The 18772-nt window shown below is 55.6% G+C and overlaps 1 protein-coding gene across 1 annotated transcript in view; it reads left to right on the forward strand.

The window, feature by feature from the left end:
- The window catches only part of LOC117888488 (adhesion G protein-coupled receptor E3-like), a 255697-nt gene that overhangs the window by 162117 nt on the left and 74808 nt on the right, over positions 1 to 18772 (forward strand). The gene's annotated exons all lie outside the window — the stretch shown is intronic.

Genomic DNA, 18772 nt, shown 5'->3' on the forward strand with positions numbered 1-18772 from the left:
GGGAGAAGGAATCCCAGGGATTCTAGGAATGACCTCATTAGTGAGCTGAAGAAGCTACTCTTACAGGAGAAGGAACCAGGAGGATGAACCGTCATGAGCACTCTACGAAGAATGCTGTGCTGAGTAGAGTACTGGCTTGAATGGCGAGGCAGAGTCATTCCCTGGACCCCACAAGGCAGATTGGAAATGTTAAAGAGGGCAAAAAACGGAAGACCATTATTCCTCCTTGGAGAGGGAAGGTCCTTGATGAACACTGCTGAGTACCAGGAAATGCCAATAGATATTGAGTTCTTGTAGAGCCTACATCTGGGTCAAACCTACCTAATGGGCTCCAGCCAGCCAATGTACTGACTAGTGCCATCAAAGGAAGAGTACCAGTGAGCATGACGGCTATGGAGTTGCAACCTGAGGAGGTGATCCCTCAGGTGAAGGTAACATTTGGGGAGAATGGAAATGAGCTGCAGGTGACAAGGGAGAAGGGAGGACGAGTTACCTTTCCTCAAGAATGATGTGGTGGGAGACTGCCAGTTCCAGTTCGAGCGGCACGCCAAGGGCTGATTCCTGCACAGGTGGCTAACATAAGGGCATTGCCAGAGAAGCATCAAGAAGTCTTTTCTAAGGATGAGGTGACCAATTACGATGACCAGGTCAAAAGTCACCACGACAGGCTGGAGAGTTGCTCTCAGTAGAACTAAAGTCAGCCCAAAGTGGGAAAAGGACTTATGATCGCAAGTCCAGTGGGGCTCTCATCAGATCTGGTGACTGTGTACCAGTTCGTAGCCACAGACACTGAAGATGTAATAAAATAAAGGACAAATGGGAGCCAACAACAATCCCGAACTGCCAGTGTACACTATCCAGCCTGAACAAGGAGGTCCTGAGAGAGTAGTACATAGGGACCAGCTAAAGCGTTGGACTATTAGTCTGACCAGGGCTCGTAGGCAGCATTTCCTGAGGAGACTGAAACCAGTGGGGTAAACCCAAACCCTAACGAGAATGGCCAGATCCCTCAAACTGACCCAGTATTACCCAAGGACAGGGAACTAGAAAATATGGGTAAGGAACCACCAGTCTTAAGAAGGTCCCAGCGAGCTAATGAGGGTGTACTGCCTGGTAAACTTACAGATGATTATGTTATTGGTTCTATGAGTGTTTTAATGAATACAGTTATGTATAGTATGAAGAAGTGGATGTGGAATGTTAAATATGTTAAATGTTCCTTTGATCATTGTTAATGGGTTTGTGATATAACGTGATGTGGGTTTCTGTTGTTGCCATGGGACCAGGATGTACTGGTGTGAATATTGTGGCTGTGGCAGAATTTTAGCAAGGGGGGGATGTAAGGGGACTGTCGCCCCCTTACTAACATGCAGTGGGGGCGCTTTGGTTGGCTGCTCCCAGCACTGAAAGAATGGGGAGAGGCCAATGCGCCAGGTCAGCCTCAGCCTCGGAGACTGATTGACAGGGCGGACAGGCTAATCAGGGAGTCCCGTCCTCCGTGCGAGCTGGGATTGCCTGGGTCTGTCAGCGTGGGGCCGAGCTAAGGAGAGAGCAGGGGCCCACGCTGAGCTGGGGAACAGAACCGGGCCAGATCCAGAGGGGACAGAAAAGCAACCCAGGAAGCAGATCAGAGTTAGGAGCAGAGCAAGAGACGCCGCCCAGGGAGAGCAGATCCGGTGCTGGGAGCAGAGCTGCAGCCACAGAGCCAGGTGTGGTGAGCAACTGGGGCCAGCCAAGGGGGGACCTTGGGCAAAGGGCCAGCACAGAAAGACACCCCCAGCCAAGGGCCCTTGCAGGCCAGACTGGGAGGGGGATCTTAACCCAACTGGGGCTGACGCTGGGAAGAAGGGTCCCACCACCCAAACCTGGAGGTCCAGGTGGCCACCACCATTGCAAGTGGCCAACCCGCAGCATCCCTGCAGCACTGCCAGGGCCCGAGAAGGAGACCTGGGACCTACAAGGAACAGACTGTGAATTGCCCTGATGTCCAGAGACACTGGTTGTGATGTTCCCTGCCTCAAAGCAGGGTGATGTGTTTTCCTTTAACCTTTCCCATTTTCCTTATTCTTTTTTTAAATTAATGGTTTATTAAACAACTCGTATTTGCGTGAAATTGTATGAAATGATCAGTGGGTCAGGGAGGTGCCCAGTGCAGAGAGAGTACCCCGGAGAGGGGACACCCTAGCCCCTGTCCTAGGTGACCACAGCAGGGTTGGGGATTGAGCCCCCCAGGAATCCTGGGCCCAGCCTTGTTGGGGTTACGAGGATTCTGCCAGACAGGAGAGTGGAAGGGGAGTCCTCAAGGGCAGGGAGGCTTCTGGGTAAAGGAGGTGGGAGCGAGGACTCAGATCCTTTCGCTAGCCCACTTCACCGGGGTAGTGCAGATGCCCGGAAAGTTCCCCACAATAGCGGGAACATTCCTCCGCTTACATTTTGACTCTTCCCAAATCCCAAATAGAGAAGGGAGATGGGGAGCTTCTGTTCTTCCCATCTCATAACACGAGAGCAAGGGCCAGTCAGGGCAGTGAGAAGAGGGGAAATTCAAAACTGAGCCAAGGAAAGGCTGTTTTGTGCAGGAGTCAGTGAGGTCAAGAATTTAGCAAGATTCAAGGAGCGACTGGACATTCCTATGGATGATGAGAACAGCCAGAGTAGGGTGACCAGATCACCCAAGTCAAATATCGGGACGCGGGGGGGAGGGTGACGCGGGGGGGGGGGCGGGGCAAAAAAAAAAAAAAAAAACCCTTCCTCCGCAAGCGCTGGAGGGAGGCCCGGGAGACTCAGAGGGAGCGCGGGGCCGGGGTGAGTAAGAGTCCGGCCTGGCCCCGAGCGCAGGCAGGACTCAGTCGGGTGGTAGGGAGAGGAGGGGGGCGGCCCGCGGTGCCAGGCGGCGGCTGTTCTCCCCCCCGGGCAGTGGGACTCGGGAGCAGCCGCTGCTGCAGCTCCCACTGCTGCGGGGGAGGAAGCGGCCGATGGCGCTTGGCGGCTGCGGCTCTGGCGCCCCCGAACCTCCCCGAGCCGGGGCCTGCTGCGGGGACCCAGCAGCGCGCACGCTGCGCCCAGCCCCTGGCAGTCGCGTCTGGGCTGCTGCCCAGCTGGTGCTATCCCGCGGCGGCCCCGGAGTGGGGACAGCAGGCCCCAGCCCCCCCGTCCCGCTCGGGTCCCGCAGGGGAAGGAACGGGGCTGGGCTGCCGATGCCTCCGCCCCGGGGCCGCCGCGGGATTGCACCACCTGAGGAGCAGCCCAGACGCGACTGGCCAGTTTGAAATGACTGTTCATTTTGAAAATTATTTCATCTCCCCCCCCCATGCAATTTTTTCCCCAAGTAAAACCAAACATTCCTCTGAACCGAATCAGCATTTTCTGGTAAAAAATGGGTCCTTCGGAAATTCCTGCCCGGATCTGCCCTCGCTCCAGCCCCCAGTGTAGAGCCCTGGGCCCCAGTTTCTATTCTCTGCTGGCCATGGGGCTGGGAAGGGAAGGGGAGGGCTACGCAGGTGCTTTCTCCTCTCCCCTGCACACACCCACCGTGCTCTATAAACCCACCCCAAGACGCCCGCCAAAGGGCTGCTCCCGGCTCACCAGACCTGACTCTGCTCTCCTCCCACAAGGGAAAGGGACCGGAGGGGGCGGAGGCCGAGGCCGGAGACCCCGGGCAGCCGGGAGCGCTGGGGAAGGTTAGCCAGGAGGAGTCAGCCTTACCTTGTATGCCATGATTCTGGGCCACGGTGCCCCCCAGGCACAGGGCGATGCAGAGCCCTGGAAGGCAGAGACAGGGTAAGGCACCATGGGCAGATGATAACCGCCACTCAGCTGCACACACCCCCAGCCGCCCCCGTCCTGCCAACAGAGCCCTGCTATTTTTGCGCCCGAGGCAAGAATATAAAATTGCGCCCTCCCCTCTCCATATAATTTCATAGTAGTTACTTTGTAAAAAAAAAAGAAAAATACGTAAATAATAAGAATAATAATGATAATAGAACGTTTATTTATTTTAATCATAAGATCCGCGTACAAAATCAACCAGTACATATAAGGTGTGCATCATAGTGCATCATGAACTGTGGGGGTCGCAGTCGGGGCTCACAGCCCGGTGCAGGGGTCGGGGTTCGCAACTTGCAGCCGCGCATTGGGGTCAGGGCTCACAACCCCCCGCATAACTGGGTCATGACCCCCCGTTTGAGAACCAATGCTTTATAATTACTGTAGGGTCTATTCTATTTCTTTTCCTTTTCCATTGTACATTTGTCGTGACGCAATGTGCATATTATGTGATTATAATTTTTCATAAGATAATAAGAATTACAAAACCTTATTTGTCTTTTTCTGCGCCCCTCAGCTTTGCGCGCCCAAGGCAAGTGCCTCACTTGTCTCGCCTTGTTACAGCGCTGCCTGCCAATCCCGGGCCAATGGCCAGTCAGTGCCCTGCCGACGGTGGAATTAAAATGCAGACACCTGGTGCTCTGGGAAATCAGCCCCAGCTGGGATCTCTGTTCATATTTTTAACTGATTCCAGTTGAGAACTGGACTTTTTGGCCAGGGCAACTGGGTCTTTTATTGTGTGTATTAGCAACAAAGACCAGGAGCCCCCATTGTCAGGGCTGGATTTACACTTAGGGTGCCCCTTGGTGCAGGGGCTTGGTGGTTGTCCCCCCACCGCCTGGAGGCAGCTGAGAACTGCAGGGTTCCCCTGCTGCCCGGAAGCTCTTAACCACCGTGGGCGATGGGGGATCCCCACCACTTTTAACTTTTAGGTGCCCAGCTGCTCAGCGACCCCCTCCACCCACTGCCCATCGCCCCCCACCCCTCTGCCCAGAGCTGCCCCATGAACTCCCCCAGAGACCCACTCTCCCAAGCTCTGCCCCCGGCCCGCACTCACTGGCCCCCCTGGGAGGTGACACTGTCTGCCGGGCATAGCAAGGAGCGCTCCAGCAGCAGGCCTGTGTGGGGCTGTCTTCCCCTCAGCTGGCCCTGCCCCCTGCTGGGACCCGAGAGTGGCAAAATTTTAATTTTTAGGTACCCCATAGAATGCCGGTGTCCGTACGCACATGCCTGCTGCGCCTAATCAGAAATCTGCAGCTCCTTCACTTTGACCCTCCCTACTGTAATCGGAAATCCGGCCCTGCCCATTGTGCCAGGGGCTGCCCAGAGCCGACTGAGATCAGGGCCACATCACGCTCGGTGCTGCACAGACACACAGTGAGCCAGTCTGTGACCCAAAAGGCTCAAGGCAATAGGCAAAGGGAGGATGGGGAAACTGAGGCACAGCGAGGGGTAATGACTTACCCAAGGTCACCCAGTGCGTCCATGCAATGGACAAACCCACCTGGAAAGGGGAAGCACCAAGGGGGGATGGGGCGAAAAGACAGCACAGGCTGCTGTTGATCTGCTTTTCACTCAGGTATCGGCCCAGATCCGCCCCCTCCTGCTGGTGTTTATTTATAGCCTGTTGCTCTGAGTCATTAACCACACGCGGGTGCAAAGAACCAGATGATAAAGGACCCGTGGGCCGAGTGCCTAAGGTGATGTGAAAGAGGAAGCACAGCACGCTGTGGAGGCGATTGTAGCGATTGCAGCGCGGCGACGAGAGTGATGAGGAAATTGACATGGACATAGACCTCTCACAAAGTACAGGCCCCAGCAATGTGCAAATCATGGTGTTACTGGGGGAGGTTCATGCCGTGGAACGCCGATTCTGGGCGCGGGAAACAAGCACAGACTGGTGGGACCACATCGTGTGGGACGATTCCCAGTGGCTGCAAAACTGTCGCACGCGTAAGGGCACTTTCATGGAACTTTGTGACTTGCTTTCCCCTGCCCTGAAGCACAAGAATACCAGGATGAGAGCAGCCCTCACAGTTGAGAAGTGAGTGACGATAGCCCTGTGGAAGCTTGCAATGCCAGACAGCTACCGGTCAGTCGGGAATCAAATTGGAGTGGGCAAATCTACTGTGAGGGCTGCTGTGATCCAAGTAGCCAACGCAATCAAAGACCTGCTGCTATCAAGGGTAGTGACTCTGGGAAACGTGCAAGTCATAGTGGATGGTTTTGCTGCAATGGGATTCCCTAACTGTGGTGGGGCGATAGACAGAACCCATATCCCTATCTTGTCACCGGAGCACTAAGCCACCGAGTACATAAACCGCATGCGGTACTTTTCAATGCTGCTGCAAGCCCTAGTGGATCACAAGGGATGTTTCACTAACATCAACTTGGGATGGCCGGGAAAGGTACATGATGCTCACGTCTTCAGGAACTTTACAGGTCTGTTTCAAAAGCTGGAGGAAGGGACTTTCTTCCCGGAGCAGAAAATAACCGTTGGGGACGTTGAAATGCCAATAGTTATCCTTGGGGACCCAGCCTACCCCTTAATGCCATGGCTCATGAAGCCATACACAGGCAGCCTGGACAGTAGTCAGGACCTGTTCAGCTATCGGCTGAGCAAGTGCTGAATGGTGGTAGAATGTGCATTTGGACGTTTAAAAGCGCGCTGGCGCAGTTTACTGACTCGGATAGACCTCAGCGAAACCAATATCCCCATTGTTATTGCTGCTTGCTGTGCGCTCCACAATATCTGTGAGAGAAAGGGGGAGACATTTATGGCGGGGTGGGAGATTGAGGCAAATTGCCTGGCTGCTGATTACGTGCAGCCAGACACCGGGAGCAGTTAGAAGAGTACAGCAGGGCGCGGTGCGTATCAGAAAAGCTTTGAAAACCAGTTTTGTGACTGGCCAGGCTACGGTGTGAAAGTTCTGTTTGTTTCTCCTTGATGAACCCTCCCCCACCCCGGTTCACTCTACTTCCCTGTAAACTAACCACCCTCCCCTCCCCCTTTCGAGCACCGCTTGCAGAGGCAATAAAGTCATTGTTACTTCACATTCATGCATTCTTTATTAATTCATCTACACAACTAGGGGGATAACTGCCAAGGTAGCCCGGGAGGGGTGGGGGAGGAGGGAATTAAAAGGACACACTGCAGTTTAAAACTTTAAAACTTTAACACTTATTGAAGGCCAGCCTTCTGATGCTTGGGCAATCATCTGGGGTGGAGTGGCTGGGTGGCCGGAGGCCCCCCCACCGCATTCTTGGGCATCTGGGTGAGGAGGCTATGGAACTTGGGGAGGAGGGCTGTTGGTTACACAGGGGCTGTAGCGGTGGTCTCTGCTCCTGCTGCCTTTCCTGCAGCTCAACCATACGCTGGAGCATTTCAGTTTGATGCTCCAGCAGCCGGAGTATTGACTCTTGCCTTCTGTCAGCAAACTGACGCCACCTATCCTCTTCAGCCCGCCACTTGCTCTCTTCAGCCCACGATTCAGCCCGCCACCTCTCCTCTTGTTCATATTGTGCTTTTTTGCACTCTGACATTGACTGCCTCCACGCATTCTGCTGTGCTCTGTCAGCGTGGGAGGACATCTGGAGCTCCGAGAACATACCATCCCGAGTCCGCCGTTTTCTCCTTCTAATCTTCACTAGCCTCTGCGAAGAAGAAACATTTGCAGCTGATGGAGGAGAAGGGAGAGGTGGTTAAAAAAGACACATTTTAGAGAACAATGGGTACACTCTTTCACGTTACATTTTGCTGTTCACATTACATAGCACATGTGCTTTCGTTACAAGATCGCATTTTTCCTCTTATACTGAGTGCCTGCCGGTTTGGCGTGAGAGATCACTCACGCAGTGCCGGGCAACAGAATTCGGCTTGCAGGCAGCCATGGTAAGCCACAGTCTTTTGGCTTTTTTAACCTTCATAATGTGTGGGAATGGTTTCAAACAGCAGCGCCCTTATTTCCCATACCAAGCACCCATTGGGTTGGCCATTTAAAATGGGTTTGCAATGTAAAAGGAGGGGCTGCAGTTTCTGGGTTAACATGCAGCTCAAACCCAACTACCCCCCAACACAACCAATTCTCTGGGATGATCACTTCACCCCTCCCCCCCACCGTGTGGCTAACAGCGGGGAACATTTATGTTCAGCCGAGCAGGAATGGGCACCTCTGAATGTCCCCTTAATAAAATCACCCCATTTCAACCAGGTGACCGTGAATGATATCACTCTCCTGAAGATAACAAAGAGAGATAAGGAGTGGATGTTGTCTGCATGCCAGCAAACAACGGGGCCATACGCTGCCATGCTTTGTTATGCAATGATTCCACACTACGTGCTACTGGCCTGGCGTGGTAAAGTGTCCTACCATGGCGGACGGAATAAGGCAGCCCTCCCCAGAAACCTTTTGCAAAGGCTTTGGGAGTACATGAAGGAGAGCTTTCTGGAGATGTCCCTGGAGGATTTCCGCTCCATCCCCATTCACGTTAACAGACTTTTCCAGTAGCTGTACTGGCCGCGATTGCTAGGGCAAATTAATCATTAAACACGCCTACTTTTAAATCATGTGTAATATTTACAAAGGTACACTCACCAGAGGTCCCTTGTGTGCCCTCAGGGTTTGGGAGCACGCCTTGGGTGAGTTCGGGGGTTACTGGTTCCAGGTCCAGGGTGATAAACATATCCTAGCTGTTGGGGAAACCGGTTTCTCCACTTCCTTGCTGTGAGCTATCTTCATTGTCTTCATCATCATCTTCCTCATACTCCGAACCCACTTCCCTGTTACGTGATTCTCCATTGATGGAGTCAAAGCACATGGTTGGGGTAGTGGTGGCTGCACCCCCTAGAATGGCATGCAGCTCCGCGTAGAAGCGGCATGTTTGCGGCTCTGCCCCGGACCTTCAGTTTGCCTCTCTGGCTTTGTGGTAAGCTTGCCTTAGTGCCTTAATTTTCACGCGGCACTGCTGTGCGTCCCTGTTATGGCCTCTGTCCTTCATGGCCTTTGAGACTTTTTCTAATATTTTGCCATTTCATTTACTGCTACAGAGTTCAGCTAGCACTGATTCATCTCCCCATATGGCGAGCAGATCCCATACCTCCCGTTCGGTCCATGCTGGAGCTCTTTTGCGATCCTGGGACTCCATCATGGTTACCTGTGCTGATGAGCTCTGTGTGGTCACCTGTGCTCTCCACGCTGGGCAAATAGGAAATGAAATTCAAAAGTTCGCGGGGCTTTTCCTGTCTACCTGGTCAGTGCATCTGAGTTGAGAGTGCTGTCCAGAGCGGTCACAATGAAGCACTGTGGGATAGCTCCTGGAGGCCAATAACGTCGAATTCCATCCACACTACCCCAAATCCGACCCGCAAAGGCCGATTTTAGCGCTAATCTCCTTGTCGGAGGTGGAGTAAAGAAACCGGTTTAAAGGGCCCTTTAAGTCAAAAAAAAGGTCTTCGTCGTGTGGACGTGTCCAGGCTTAATTTGATTTAATGTTGCTAAATTCGATCTAAACTCATAGTGTAGACCAGGTCTTAGTCCTGCCCTGAGAGGGGACGTGTTGGCTATTCGGGCTCTTTAGAACAGGGGCAGCAGCAGGGCCTGTTCCCAGGCAGCCCCAGCCCTGCTGGGACACCCCCCGCCCTCCCGCCCGGGGCGAAGGGCTTTGGCCTCTTGGAGGCCTTTCTTCTGAGATGGTCCATTGGTGCAGGGGCAGAGCTAGGAATAGAACCCAGGAGTCCTGACGCCTACCCCTGTTCTAACCACCAGACCCTACTCCCCTCCCCTCCCCTCTGAGCTGGGGATAGAACCCAGGAGTCCTGGCTCCCAGCCCCCACTCTAACCTCTAGACCCCATTCCACTCATCCCAGAGCTGGGACGGAACCCAGGAGTCCCGATGCCCAGCTTGGAAGCAGGGCCAAACTCATTTCATACGATGTCTGACAGCCATTTTTAGTCTCCACCATCATGGGCTAGACTGGAGTAGAGGGGACCTGATCCCCAAGGCCAGGCCAGCCCCACAACATCTTCCCCCACCCCCATCGAACCTTTGTGTCCACAGAGTGGCACTGCACAGCCTCAGCCACTAGGGGGCACCACAGCCCCACGTCAAGGCCAGTGTCCATGCTGGGCTGGGTCTGGTCTCTCAATTGTCCCCCGAGTCTTCATAGTGTCTTAGGAGGATAATTACCCACACGCTAGATACATGCACCGCACACGCTAGTGTTCACATGCACACACACTCCGGCATGCACACAAACGTGCAGATGTGTGCTCACGTTTGTGAACAAGTACAGATGTACATACTGGGGTGCCCACACCCACGCATGGGCACACGCGTGTGCCACACACTCATGCGTGGGCACGGGGGGGGGAGGGATAGTTCAGTGGTTTGAGCATTGGCCTGCTAAGCTGAGGGTTGTGAGATCAATTCTTGAGGGGGCCATTTAGTGAGCTGGGGCAAAAATCTGTCTGGGGAATGGTCCTGCTTTGAGCAGGGGGTTGGACTAGATGACCTCCCACCGTGAAGAGCTGCCGTGACTCTGCCCAGAGAGGAATGATCGTGGGGCCCTGCCCCCTCTGCCCCCCCAGGGACATGGCCAGAATCCCCCATGCAGCCCCACCCCCCAGCCCGAGTGCAACCCTCTTAGCAGGGAATCAGTCCTCCCCCGCCCCTGAGTATCCCACAGCCAGAGCTCCCGTCCCGCTCGCCACAGCGCCCCCTGCTGGGTCAGCCCAGGATTGCAATAATGATACTCCAGCACTTTAACCAGGGCTTGCTGCTGCTGCCCCTGGAGTCCCGGGTAGCTGGCGGGAGCCGGGGTGTCGCACCACCCCCCAGCATAGACACCCCTGGCTGTTTGGGGGGCGGGCGGGGAGCTGAGCAAGGAAAGTTTGGGAGCGGGCTGGGGGGCAGGATTGGGCCCTTGCCGAGCAGACGGGGGTGGGGAGGTGAACAAGAGAGGAGCAGGGTGAGGGGCAGTGACCCAGAGGCCAGGAGACACGCCCAGATCCGGCTGCAGGCCTGCGCGGGGTCACCCCAGGGAGGAATCTGACCCACAGCCTGGGTACAGGAGAGGCCACGTTAACTCCTGGAGTGCCTGGGGTGTACAGGGGGGAGCAGCACCCAGATCAGACCTTTCACCCCCAAGGGACCCATGGCACTTGGCACCATCAGCCCGGGGGGTGCAGGGTGGGGGGCATAGTCTCCTCTCACTTCCACCAGGAGTCACCCCATTGTAAACCAGGCCCAGTTACCGCCACCTGTACAGAAGCTCTTAGTTCTCCTATCCCACGTGGGGGTGTAAATCTGGAGTAACCCTGCTGTGAAATGGTGTAATTGAGGGATGTGCCCTCCCCCCTACCTGCAAGGACTGTCAGAGACCCCCCCTTACACAGCCCCATTGGTACCATCCCAGCCCCGAGAATGCCCCGCCCCTGAGGTCAGGCTGGGGAGTGGAATCAGAGCTGCCCCCCCACCTCCGGGGCGCTGGAGGAACAGAGGCTGGCGCTGAGAAATGATCTCAGGACAAACAGGTGATTCTCCCCCTGACGCAATGGAAAGGGCCCGACTCCTGCAGCTGCGGCCCCAGAGAAAGTGCAGACAGTCCCCGTCTCTGCCCTCCTCCACGCCGGACAGACGTGCGCTCGCCCTGGGGCGCTGGATCAGAGCCACCGCAGAGCCCGGCTGCTGGCGGGAGGGAGGGATCCGGGCTGGCGTCAGCCTGGGCCCAAACTCTGGGGCAGGAGCACATCCCAAGGAGGGAGGGGCTGGGCTGACGGGGGTGGGGGGCTGCTCTGGGAATGGACTCTGGAAAAATGACACACACACACACACACACACACACACTCGTGTGTCAGGCAAATCCACTGACTGGAGTGACGGGCACACAACGCTCTCAGCACTGGCACGAACACACCCCAACCCGGCAGAGCCAGCCCGGCTACCGGCGGACGAGCCGAACTCTCATCCGGATCCAGCATCCTCAGACTGAATCGTTAGCCCCAGCTCAGTCGGCTGCACCTGCGCAGACCTGGGGGGAAGCCATTAGGGGCACAGAGAGCACCATGGGGGGCGGGAGGGGAGCAAGGCCATGCAGGGGTCACCGAGGGCAGGATTTCCCTCATAGACCCTTGTCACAATGCACAAGGCTAGCCCAGGGGTGACTGACCCCTCCTCCATCTGTTTACTGAGTGGCCCTCCCAGCAGCCGCCCCACTGCAAGATAACAGCCTTGTCCTCTGCATGCCGACGGCGCTCCCCCCTTAGCCCACCCCGCTGGGCTGCTCTGCTCTGTGCTGGAGCTGGACTCTAAGAAACAACAACCAGAGGCTCTGGCCTCAGGAGAACGGTGCCTCCTGGGGCCACAAGGGGTTAAGATGACAGAGCCTTGCGGGGCTGGGATGGGGGCCAAGGCCCCGCCCCCATTTCTGGGCCTACAGCTCCCCAGAGGCAGCCTGCACAGCTGGGTTGATTTAGCTCCGCACAGTTTGAGCTTCGTTTCTCAGGCAGGCTCAGCTGTGGTTTCTTCTGGAATCTGCTGCCCCCGGGGTGTCCCCCTTCCCCTGACGTACACGGGGTCCCGGCAGTGGGCGCCGCTTCCCAGAAGAGGCCGGAAATGCCAGCAAAGTCCCCCCAGCGCTGGGGGCTGGTGGCCGGCGGCCATGGCTGGTCAATCTCTCTCTAGGCTCTCTGCGGGTCCATGAACCCCAATCCCTGGCGTGCAGGCAGGAGCCCGGACCGGCTGCTGCTCAAATTCCAACCCAGGAGCTGCTGGCTGGGACCAGCTGGGGGCCGTCTGCAAGGGCCCCATGGCGTTCCCACCCCCGGCCGAGCAGCCACGGCCCCAGGGGCCCGCAGGCCCCCAGCAGCACCCCCGCTCTCGTGCAATCAGACATGCAGGGCTGGGCTGGCCCCTGTGCTGAGACGGGACCAGTTCTTTCTAGCCCATCCCTGTACAGGTATAAGCAGAGTCAGGATGAGCTCTACCCTGACATCTGGTGCTGAATTATGGCAAGTGTGGGAAAAAACTTCAGGGGCTGATCTTGTTTGCATAGGGTACTCCCACCCGCCTGGCATGAGCCCATGGCAGCCCAAAATGGTCACTTTGGCTGCTGTGGGATCTCCAGTTTCTCTGTTATTGGGGCAGGAGGAATAAAGTGTTGTTATCCTGATTATGTCAATCAAGGACAATGAAACTGTTTTATGACAGAGGGACTCACCATCATCTTAGTAGCACTCGCTAGACAAGGGACAACTCCCAGGGAATTGAAGGGGGGGGGGGGGGGTGTATGTGATGTGATGTGATGTGGGTTCTGTTTTGAAGCTGTGAAACAGTAATTACACTTCTTTTTTTCTTCACTGTTGAATAGTAGAGCTAATTTTGATTTCATTCAGAGTTTAGTTACAAGCTGTTATGCTGAATTCACTTTGGGCCACTGGTGCACCAGCACTGGGGCTCTCCTACTACAAGCTGAAATCACTGTGTGCTGTGTTAACCAGTGGGGGGCCTAAAGATTTATTGTTAAGTAGCTAGTAGAGTGGAGCACTTTGCAGGATGGTTGGCGTGGCCCACAGGATGGTGAGTGGAGGGGAGCAGTTGGTGGGATGGCTGGAGTGGCTCATGGGATAGCTGAAGGAGTGGAGCTGGTGGAATGGAGTTGCTGAAGGCTGCAGCAGAACCCCATGGAGAGGTGGGGCAGTCAGCCTTGGACCACGTAAGATGCCCCTTTCTCCCACCCCATTTCCACCCAGGCTGGGGCGGGGGGAGGTTGATAAGACTCCGCAGATAAACTTTTGAACTCTGGGACTGTACTGACCAGGGACAGAGACTTTTGGGTGATTCTTGGGTTGCTGGACTCAAGAGACTTTTGGGGTTTTGGACTTTTGGGACTTTGGGGGTGGGTCTTTTGCTCATGGTTTGTGTTATGCATCCTGTCTGTGGTGTTTTCCCAATTTAATGCTGATGTAGTTTACCTCATGTTATTAAACATTTTCTGCTACACTCAGACTCCGTGCTTGCGAGAGGGGAAGTATTGCCTCTTAGAGGCGCCCGGGGGGTGGTATGTAATTGTCCCAGGTCACTGGGTGGGGGCTTAAGCCGGTTTTGCATTGTGTTATTGAAACGGAACCCCTAGATACTGAACCCGGCCCTTATTGCTGCCAACTCAGATGGGCAGAAGGGTTACATAAGTAATAAGAGTGTGATATCCAAACCAGACACTGGTTAGTAGAACAGTGTGAATCCACTGGCATAACTGGAGTGACTCTGGATTTATGTAGAGGGGCAATAAGAAGAGGATCAGGCCAGATTTTTGAGAGCTGGGCTCCCACCAATAACAATGGAGACTTTCTTTCCCACGGAGCAGAATGCCGGGCGCTGGACACCTGGGCAGAGCTAGATGCCGGCTGACGAAATGTGCTCCACAAGGGTGGCGAGTTATATGGGCCCACTGGTCCCACATTCCCAGCCGTACACCGAGCAGCGACTCCCCCGGCCCGGCTTTCCCAGCCGAGCAGATGCTGAGAGCCCCCTACATGCACCCGGCCTAGGCGGGGGCAGCAACAGCTGATGCAGCGCCCCCTCCCCACACGCAGGTGCCTTTGGAAAGTCCCTGCTCCTCGAAAGAGGCAGGAAACTCTCTGCACTTCCCCCACTCAGGAGCCCAGTCTTGCTGCTGCTTCAAACCACAGCCCTGTGCTGGGAACCCTGCTCTAACCACTACACCACACTGCCCTCCCATACCTGGGGCTAGATCCAGGAGCCCTGGCTCCCAGCCGTCCCTGCTCTAACTGCTACACCACACTGCCCTCCCAGACCTGGGGCTAGATCCAGGAGCCCTGGCTCCCAGCCCCCCTGCTCTAACTGCTACACCACACTACCCTCCCAGACCTGGGGCTAGATCCAGGAGCCCTGGCTCTCCCCCACCCACCAGTTCCCTCTCAAAGTGGACACTTCCACCACTCTTCTTGGAATCAACCCCTGACGTTCTGGGCAAGTCCCCAGCTGATGTAAACCGGCCTAGCCCCCCCCCCCCCCGATACTGTATCTGCATTTTTGCCCACCCCCGCATCTCACAACGGGGGCCTGATCCCCCAGGTGGGCCCAACCCATCACTGATCTGCCCCTTGTGTAATCACTTCCACCAGTGGCAAGCAGGGGTGGAGTCTGCGCTGCTGCCATGGTGACCTGGGAGAATTTAACCCCCCCTCCCCCCGCTGGCTCATGCTCACTCTGCCCAGGTGCCAGCCCTGGCACAAGACGAGCGGGTTTTGGGGGGAGGAGGAGAGGTTACGGGACCCGTCATTTTCCCAGACCTCTCACCATTTCCCCACAACTCATCACCCGCCTTTCGGTTTTGCTCTTGATTTCAAAATCAGCCGTGCAATGCCTCACCCAGCAAAACAATGCTCACCTCCCCCCCCCGCCAGGTTAACTCATCTGCCAACTCCCCCCCAAGATAGGAGGCACCCCTCCCACAACCCACAGCCCCCCTCAAACCCTGGAGATATAACCAATCCCCACCCTGACCCCCAGCCAGCCATTTCTCCCAAAGCTCTGGGTCCTGATACAGGAGACAAAGGGCGTCACGGCGCTGCCGACACTTGCGATTTTACCACCGGACTAGTGACAATTGTTGCTTTTCTTAAAGCCTCAGCTTCTGGACTCCTGGAATTGAGGATCTGGGCTCACATTAAAAGTAAGTTTCTAACCCTCCTGATGGCAGAGTGAAGCTCAGAAATGTGACACCCCCCACAGGGCTACGAGACCGCAAGGAACCCAACGTTGCGATCTCACTATCTTCTTCAAGCCACTTATGATTTTCAAGGGCCTGTCTCAATGCTTCAAGGCTTGGGGCAGCAAGGCTGGAGTTAGTATTACGTGTATTATGGTAGCGCTTAGCCTGGGACTGGGTCCCCACTGTACCAGAAAGATGGCCCCTGGCAAAGAGGAGACAGGCCAGCCCTAAACCGCTACATGGACATTCACAGCCCACATGGCTCCACCTGCTGAGAAAGGCGCTGCCACCAGCCCCATTTTACAGGTGGCGAAACTGAGGCACTGAGCGACAACTCACCCACTGTCTCAGAGCAAATGGCAGCTGGGAATAGAACCCAGGAGTCCTAGCTCCCAGCCCCATTGGCTCTTTGCTCCATATTATCTCCCCCGCCCTTCTCCCCTCCCTCAAATGGAAAAAGCAAAGCCACTGATCAAACAAATGCCGGGCACCAATTCTACTGTCACACGCACAAGCCACAGCTTGTATTTATTAGCCATACTGCTGTGGCACCACGGCCCCATTGTACCAAGCTCGGCACCTACAAACCTTGGCATCGATTTGAGAGCCAATGACCCAAACAGACAAGCCAAGTGAAGGACCATTTGTCCCATTTTACTGCTGTGGAAACTGAGGCACAGAGCGATTCAGTGCCAGAGCTGAGAATTGAAGCTGGATTTTCCCTGTGCCAGCGTAGCCCCTGAACCACTCGGGCACCTGTGCCACACAGCACCTGCCAGCTGGGCTGTGCCACACAGATCTAAGGAGGCATCAAAGATAACAGCAGCTACAGGAGCTCAAACTCCCCCTGGATCCAATCCTGAGCCCATCGCACCAGCAGGACAGCGCCTGCCACCAACGGGAGCTGAGTTGGAACATGCAGTGCAGGATCCAGCCCCCAGCTGGGGACCCACGTGCCAAACTTGGGCACCTGAAATCTGGCCCCTAAATCCACATCAAGGCTCCTAAGATAGCTGGCCTGGCTGGCTGGTTCTGCCCAGATTCTGCAGGATCTGGGAATGCTCGTTATTAAGTGAATTATGGTAGCGACTCTCAGCCCCGACCAAAATTGAGGCCCTATTGTGCCAGGGGCTGCACAGATCCCAGCCAAGATCGGGGTCCCCATCGACCCACAGAGAGAGACGGCACCTGCCCCAAAGGGCTCCCAGTCTCAATTGATGGAAGGCAAGTGGGGAAACTGAGGCACAGAGCAGGGACTTGACTTGCCAGATCCGTGGAAAGAACCCAGGTGTTCTGACTCCCACACCAACACTCTGTCCGCTAGTAGAGGACACTGCCTGCCTACGAATCGCAGCCTCTTTGTAAGTGAGGCTTCTCATTTCAGGAGCCTAAGTCTGGATTAAGAACAGGAGTACTTGTGGCACCTTATAATATTTATTATGCTCTAATAAATTTGTTAGTCTCTAAGGTGCCACAAGTACTCCTGTTCTTTTTACGGATACAGACTAACACGGCTGCTACTCTGACATAAGTCTGGATTGAAAACCAGACCCGCCAAAGCTCTGGGAAGATGCGTGGGCAGAGACCCAGGGCAGCTCTGATGTCTCCCTCTCCCTCCCTCCTTCCCCAGAGGGCGGCTGGACAGGCAGGGCCAAGTAGGGCAAGGAATGCTCCATTTTATTAAACACTTGGCACAACATGGACAGAAATATTTCTGAAAATGAGGCTTCTCTGCTGGCGTCACAGGCGTGGCACCCCCCCGGGACGTAGGACGCACGGGGTGGGGGAGGGGGGCGGCACTGAGCACCCAACAGGATCTAGCCCTTTGTACAGCCAGCCACTTAGACAAGAACTCACGACCAACACCCCTCCCCCAGCTGTGGGGATAGAACCCAGGAGTCCGGGCCCCCAGCCTCCTTTACTCTAGCCACTAGACCCCACTCCCCTCCCAGAGTTGGGATAGAACCCAGGTCTCCTAGGTTTGCTTTTTGCCCTGAAGGCGTCTAAAGCCAGGCAACATAGGCGCCGACTCCGTGGGTACTCCGGGCCTGGAGCACCCACAGGGAAAAATTGGTGGGTGCTGAGCACCCACCGGCAGCTCCTCGACCCACCCTGCCTCGGCCTGCCCCGCCCCACCTCCGCTCCACCTCCACCTCCCGTGAGCGGGCTGCCGCATCCTTCCTCTCCCCCCTCCCTCCCAGCGCTTGCGCCGCCAAACAGCTGATTCGCGCAAGCCTGGGAGGGAGGAGGAAGGAGGAGGAATGCGGCACGCTTGCGGAAGAGGCGGGGCCAGGGCGGGGATTTGGGGAGGGATCCAATGGGGCAGGGAGGGGGTGGAATCAGGGCAGAGTTGGGGGTGGTGGGAGCGAGCACCCACCAACGCCAACAAAAGTTGGCACCTGTGCCAAGCAAATGCTCCTTTAAGTGAAAGACATAAGAACATAAGAACGGCCATACTGGGTCAGACCAAAGGTCCATCTAGCCCAGTATCCTGTCTGCTGACAGTGCCCAATGCCAGATGCCCTAGAGGGAATGAACAGAACAGGTAATCACCAAGTGATCCATCCCCTGTTGCCCATTCCCAGCTTCTGTCAAACAGAGGCTAGAGACAGCATCCCTGCCCATCCTGGGTAATAGCCATGGACCTCCACGAATTTATCTAGTTCTTTTTTGAACCCTGTTATGGTCTTGGCCTTCATCACATCCTCTGGCAAGGAGTTCCACAGGTTGACTGTGCATTGTGTGAAGAAATACTTCCTTTTATTTGTTTTCAACCTGCTGCCTATTAATTTCATTTGGTGACCCCTCGTTCTTGTGTTATGAGAAGTAGTAAACAACACTTCCTTATCTACTTTCTCTACACCAGTCATGATTTTATAGACCTCAATCATATCTCCCCTTAGCCGTCTCTTTTCCAAGCTGAAAAGTCCCAGTCTTATTAATCTCTCCTCATACAGAAGCCGAAGACTTCGAAGACTCCAAAGCAAAGGACCCCGACCCACATTCCAACCCGCCCCCTCCCCCTCCAGCCTCCCCTGAACCCTGGGACACCAGGCACCCAGCTCCTGATGCTGCAGCTCCCAGCTCCAAGGTGGATCCCACGCTCCAGCACCACCCACAGCCCAAAGGGGACACGACTGCGGATGCATCAGTGGCCGGTGGGGATGGGGAAGGTGACCCTGGAACTTCCCCTGCCCCCAAGGATCAGATCAAGTC

This window comes from Trachemys scripta, chromosome 16 (genome assembly GCF_013100865.1).
Source record: "Trachemys scripta elegans isolate TJP31775 chromosome 16, CAS_Tse_1.0, whole genome shotgun sequence".
In the NCBI taxonomy this organism is placed as follows: domain Eukaryota; kingdom Metazoa; phylum Chordata; order Testudines; family Emydidae; genus Trachemys; species Trachemys scripta.